The sequence below is a fragment of the Triticum dicoccoides genome, chromosome 1B (assembly GCF_002162155.2).
Source record: "Triticum dicoccoides isolate Atlit2015 ecotype Zavitan chromosome 1B, WEW_v2.0, whole genome shotgun sequence".
Lineage (NCBI taxonomy): Eukaryota > Viridiplantae > Streptophyta > Magnoliopsida > Poales > Poaceae > Triticum > Triticum dicoccoides.
This window is the reverse complement of record NC_041381.1, coordinates 627,129,057-627,135,846: the sequence shown is the minus strand read 5'-3', so window position 1 is coordinate 627,135,846 and position 6,790 is coordinate 627,129,057.

Genomic DNA, 6,790 nt, shown 5'->3' with positions numbered 1-6,790 from the left:
CACAAGGGACATTTAATACTGAGACATTTAATGCTGACTAGTAGTAGTCACCTTTCAAACAGGGGCTGACTAAAAACTTCTAGTCTGACTACTAGTAGTCACATGACTAGAGAGTATTCAAACACCCTCTGACTAGAGACTATTAGTAGTCACCTTTAGTCAGTAAACCTCCAAACATCCCTGACTTTTACTGACTAAAGTCCCCATCTCTCTCCTCTAATTGGTGTTGCACAAGGGACATTTAATACTGAGACATTTAATGCTGACTAGTAGTAGTCACCTTCCAAACAGGGCCTGACTAAAAACTTCTAGTCTGACTACTACTAGTCACATGACTAGAGAGTATCCAAACACCCTCCTAGTACTACATTTTCGAGCACTGCACTGGGACCAACTTGAGCCGGGACGGGAGACGTGGCCGCTGTCCCGATGGCCACACCGACGGCCGACGTCTCTGGACACTCTTGCAGGACCATCTCTGAGCCTGACGCCATGTCCTAGGTTTCCCACAATGTACTCCTGCCGGCATGTGTCTGTGTGCGCGCGTGGTGATCTGGTGTAACTACCAGTCTGGGCGACCTATCGCAGTGTGTATGCTTGTGGCTTCTGAAATCGGCTTGTGCCTGTGTGCCCGCGTGGTGTTCTGGTATAACTACTAGTCTGGGCGTGCTATCACCGTGTGTATGCTTGCGGCTTCTGAAATTTATTCCTAATCAAATCCGGACAGATTTGAAGCAACCATGACAGTTTTTACGGACGTGAAGAATCGTTCATGAGAGCTTTGCACCTATTGCTTTGTTTATAAGTACAAGATGCCTTTGCGATTGCTTGCATGGACAACATAATTTAGAAGGAAAAAGGATGACCTAATCAGCAGGACCCTCGAGGAACTCGTGCCACTTCACCAGCTATCCCACTAGCCTAAACGGAACTGAAAACGACAGTGCAACAACGCAGAGGACAGGAGCACCAAGCCACCACCAAAACGATACACTCGGTCACTCCAGTCCAGCGAATCTTCATCAACTAGTTGAAAGAACAATGAATCATACCGAATCTAGAATTTTCTATACAACGATCGCGTCAGCAGCACCACCGACACGCGCCGTGAAGCGACCGCTGCATGCGTTGCGGGCTATTCAACATCACGCGACTCGGCGTCCACGGCTGTGGGCCTCCTTGTAAGATGTAAGAGCATCTACCGCCGTAAACTGCGAATCCGGTCCCTCAAAACCCACGGACGCACCCGGGCGCGTCCACTAACATTGACCGAGCATTCCTCAAATTTCGTTCATATTCGTGTATGTCATATCCGGTCCCTCGTATCCACACTAGCATGCAATATAAATAAAAAACATAGATCATCACATAAAGATAGAATCGGATATAGAAATGCACATTTCGATCACCGACGGATGTCTAAAAGATCGCCAAAGTTCTCATAATTCACATAAACGGCGGACAAGTTTAGACTAGATTACTAAAAGCTTAAAATTGAGGACGGAGAGGACGAAGATTTATCACTTCCTCGCCGGCCCTTTGCCCTTCCGGTCGCCGGTGCAGCTGTAGGCGTCAGCGGCTGGTGGCAGATCGTCTGAGCCGTCGGACGAGGAACCATGGTCATCGTCGTCGGACGTGTCGGAGAGGATGATGAGCCATTTCAGCCCCCGGACCTCCCTGTCCCGCTGCAGCTTGAGCTTCTCGAGCCGAGCCGCCACCGCCGCCTCGCGCTCGGACTGCTCAATGGCAATCCGGAGCACCTTGGCGTTCTTTCGGCGGAGCCGCCGCACGTCTGTCTCTGCGGTCGTAAGAGACCGGCGTAGACCCATTTGAGGAGCCGCGCGTACTTGTCGGCTCCTCCTGCATCTCACGGCGACGGTGCACGGACTGCTCCGCCTGCATCCTCTCCCTTTCCTGCCGCCGCTCGCGGCGAGCGACGCGCGTCTTTGATTCCGGCGTGCGCGTCCAGGCCGGCGGGGCGGGCACAAGCATCCACCGTTGACCACGTGGGGGAGCAACAGCCGGCAGGGGTAGAGGAGGCGTAGGGGAGGCACGAATTACGCAAACCGCCTATCGGAGCTGCGCATGGGCCGCGAGGGGCCAGCGCTGGTGTCCAAGCTACGCCGACGGGGAAGTTGCGTCTGCGGCGAGGCTGCAGATCCGGAGCTGACCCCAGTCTGCACCTTGGACAGTTCCAAGGCATGTGGAGGGCAAACTCATAGTCCGGATCCTTCTCGGAGTCGAAGCGGCTACTGGAGCTCGACATTGCGCCAGATTCGATTGGAATCGGTGCGGGAAGAGGAGAGGACAGAGCGAGAGAGGAGAGTGTGGGTGAGCTAGGGTTTTGAAGCTATGAACCGGATGAGATTTTTGTGGGACAGCCGTGGGGTCGGTGGTGGGCCGGGCTTGTCAGGCGGACATGCCCCTTTTTTGGGCTGGATATGATGGGTGCTAGTCAGGCCGGGTGTTTGAAGCTCTTTTGAGGCGTCCGTCTGAGTCAAAAAATCTTGACCGGCCAGTGACATGCGACTCGAGCATTTCAGGCCGGTTTGGGATGCCCGGCTGTACATGCTCTTAGAGTTTGAGTTATGTACTACATGTAATCTTAACTATCTATAGCTCTTCCGTCATGTATCTATCTCTATCTCTCTGTAACGAACCAGAACAAATCCTGGTGATCGGTTCCCTCTTCTTGTGCACTACGACAAGGTTGATTACCCTCGATAAATAAACACACGTGGCTCTCCCCAAGGAGGGTAAAACGCTAATGAACCAGTTTTATACGGTATACATAGTTAGCATCTTCCCTATCATCTAGCAAACACAGGAAACCCAAAACCTTATCTTCGCCATGGCTACGAGCTCAAGTGTCGTCGCCCTCAACCTCGACACTCCATCAATAGAGAAGCTCGCGAGGGGGAACTACCTCCTCCCGAAAGCACATGTGATGTCGGCACTGCGAGGTGAGCAAGTGAACGGTCTCCTCGATGGCAGCGATGCCACGCTGTCGAAAACGGCGAAGGTCACGAAGGCGAAAAAAACCACGACTATCGAGCCCAACCCTCTGTATGGACCGTGGCTGGCAAAGGACCAGCGGGTTCTGAGCTACCTGATGAACTCGCTCATCCAGGAGATCCTTGCGCAAGTCATCGGCAAGGAAGGTACCTAAGACCTATGGACTTCTCTTAGAGCATCTACAACCGTACTTTCAAATCTGACCCCTCAAAAGCCCACGGACGCGCCTGGGCGCATCCGCGGACACTGCCGGGGCACTCCCTAAATCCACGCCTCCACACCCGCATATCTCATATCCGACACCCTATATCCATACAAATTCATGCAACGTACCAAATGATCAAAATGGACAGGAAAACAGACATATAAACCGATACCAAACAGGCATAATTCACATAAACATCACCAAAGGATCACCAAACGGTCGTTCACACAGTTCAATGATCCGACACATTCTAACTACATACTAGAACTAGATTATATAAAAGGAGAGCGCGAGCTTCACCACTTCCTTGCTGGTCCTTTGCCCTTCCAATCGTCGACACTGATGTAGGCGTCCGTGGTAGGAGGTGGGTCGATGTTGGAACTGTCGAAGTCAGACTCGTCGGAGGAGGAGGAATCGGAGATGACGATGTAGCCTTGCAAGCGCCGGACGATGCAGTCTTGCTTGTGCTTGAGCTTGGCCACCCTCGCCGCCTTCGCTGCTGCCACCGCCTCCTGCTCGGATTGCTCAATGCCGAGCCGAAGCTGCTTGGCGTTGATCTTCCGGGGCTGCCGGGCGTCCGTCTCCGCCATGGTAAGTGACCGGCGGTACACCCACCGGAGGAGATGCTCCTCCTCATGCACCGGCATCATGTGGCGGCGACGGGCGGACTGTGCAGTCGTGTTGGACCCGCCACCCATATGCCTTGCCCTCTGCCTCTCGCGGCGGATGGCGCGTGCCTCTGACTTCGGAGTCCTCATCTGCAGCGCTGGCGGAGCGGGCACTAGAAACCACCGTTGCCCGCGTGAAACATCGGCCGAAGGTGGAGGAGGCTGTCGGGCGAGCGGAGCAGATTGGGTAGGCTGTGCAGATCCACGTGCAGGGAGGGAAGGGTTGACGCAGACGTTGACGCTGCGCCGACAAGCAGAAGGAGGTGTCGCACCGGTCCTGAAGTTGCCGCCCATATCGACCCGCGATCACTCGAGCGCGATACAGAGCGCCAGCTCATACTCGTCTCTGGAGCTGCCGTCGGAGTGGCTGCTAGTGCTTGACATGCTCGCTGGCGCTAGGGATTGGACTAATTGGGGAAACGAGAGCGGAGCGGAGCGGAGCGGAGCGGAGTGAAGTGAGGTAGGGTTTGCTCCGGAGGAAGATTTTGTGGGGCGGGATGGGCCAGCGCTGGGTCAGACTGACGTGTCATATGTCTCCAACGTATCTATAATTTTTGATTGTTCCATGCTATTGTATTATCCATCTTGGGACTTTTATATGCATTTATATGCTATTTTATATTATTTTGGGACTAACCTATTAACCTAGAGTCCAGTGCCAGTTTCTGATTTTCCTTCTTTTTGAGTTTTACAGAAAAGGAATACCAAACGGATTCCAAATGACCTGAAAATTTATGGTGATTTTTTATGGACCAGAAGTAGCTATGTGTTTGATCTCTCTCTCTACTGTTCTTGATTTGGCACGATCTTGATGTACCGCGAGCTTTGCTATTATAGTTGGATCATATGGTGTTTCTCCCCTCTACCTTCTTGTGATGAATTGAGTTTTCCATTTAAAGTTATCTTACCGGATTGAGTCTTTAAGGATTTGAGAACACTTGATGTATGTCTTGCATATGAACATCTGTGGTGACAATGGGATATTCACGTGAACCACTTGATGTATGTTTTGGTGATCAACTTGCGGGTTCCGTGACCTTGTGAACTTATGCATAGGGGTTGGCACACGTTTTCATCTTGACTCTCCGGTAGAAACTTTGGGGCCCTCTTTGAAGTTCTTTGTGTTGGTTTGAATACATGAATCTGAGATTGTGTGATGCATATCGTATAATCAAACTTGTGGGTACTCGTGGTGACAATGGAGTGCCTAGGTGACATTAGGGTTTTGGTTGATGTGTATCTTAAGGTGTTATCTTAGTACAAACTCTAGGCCTGTTTGTGGCACTTATAGGAATAGCCCAATAGATCGATCAGAAAGAATAACTTTGAGGTGGTTTCGTACCCTACAATAATCTCTTTGTTTGTTCTCTGCTATTAGTGACTTTGGAGTGATTCTTTGTCGGACGTTCAGGGATTGTTATATGATCTAATTATGTTATCGTTGTTGAGAGAACTTGCATTAGTGAAAGTATGAACCCTATGCCTTGTTTCCAAGCATTGAAATACCATTTTCGCTCACTTTTGTTACTTGCTACCTTGCTGTTTTTATATTTTCATATTACAAAAACCTATATCTATCATCCATATTGCACTTGTATCACCATCTCTTTGCCTAACTAGTGCACCTATACAATTTACCATTGTATTGGGTGTGTTGGGGACACAAGAGACTCTTTGTTATTTGGTTGCAGGGTTGTTTGAGAGAGAGCATCTTCATCCTACGCCTCCCACAGATTGATAAACCTTAGGTCAGCCACTTGAGGGAAATTTGCTATTGTCCTGCAAAACTCTGCGCTTGGAGGCCCAACACGAGCCTACAATAAGAAGGTTGCGTAGTAGACATCAAGCTCTTTTCTGGCGTCGTTGACGGGGAGGTGAGTGCTTGAAGGTATATCTTTAGATCTTGCAATTGAATCATTTAATTTCTTGTTTTATCACTAGTTTAGTCTATAAAAGAAAACTGCAAAAAAATGGAACTGAGGTTGCCTCATATATATATATGCTTCATCTTTCTAATGTCTTTCATGAAAATTATGGAAAGGAAAATTGTGACAAAGTGTTAGAAGAAGAAGTAAATAAAATGTTTGGCATAAAACTTTGAATGATGAGTATGATTGCAATGTTATTAGTATGAATTCTTTGAATATCCATGATGCTAATGATATGCAAAGTCACAAGCTTGGGGATGTTGTGTTTTATGAAGATGATATTTTTAGTCCCCCAAGTTTTGATGAGAATATTTATTATGATCAAAGCATGCCTCCTATTTATGATCATTATATTGATGAAAGTGGGTTTGGAAGAGTGTCAACTCTAGGTAGTATTGATCCCACTATTTTGGAGGGTGTTGAATCTTTTCACAATATTGATAAAAGTGGATTTGGAGAGGTCATGAATTTATTTACACTACCAAAAAAAGACACATCCGTGACATTTCAGGCCGAACAAAATTTTTTTCTATCATACTTATGACACTTCTATGATGATAATTGTGACAAAAACCCAGTATCATCATAGATGTGGTGGGATCCTACTTTTATGACAAAAAATCATGACAGAAAATGGGCTTTTCATCCTGGGCGGGCCGGAGACGCAGCTACATGACATTCTTTGGGACGTCCATGAGGGAAAAAATCGTGGTAGAAGCGAGGGCGAGGAAAATATTGAGGAGTTCCCGGTTACGATGGGTGGTCGGGGGCCAAGCGATGCACGTTTCTCTCGTACCGTACGCGTGTGGGTGCGAGGCGTTGGGCTCTAACTAAACCCGAGCGAGGCGTCGCCTAATTGAACCCAAGCGATTGCACTGCAGGCTACGCGTTACTAAACCCGAGCGATCGAGCGATTCCTTCGCTACTGCTGCTAACTGAAGCCGATCGATGCTGCATCTGGATGAACAGTGAGC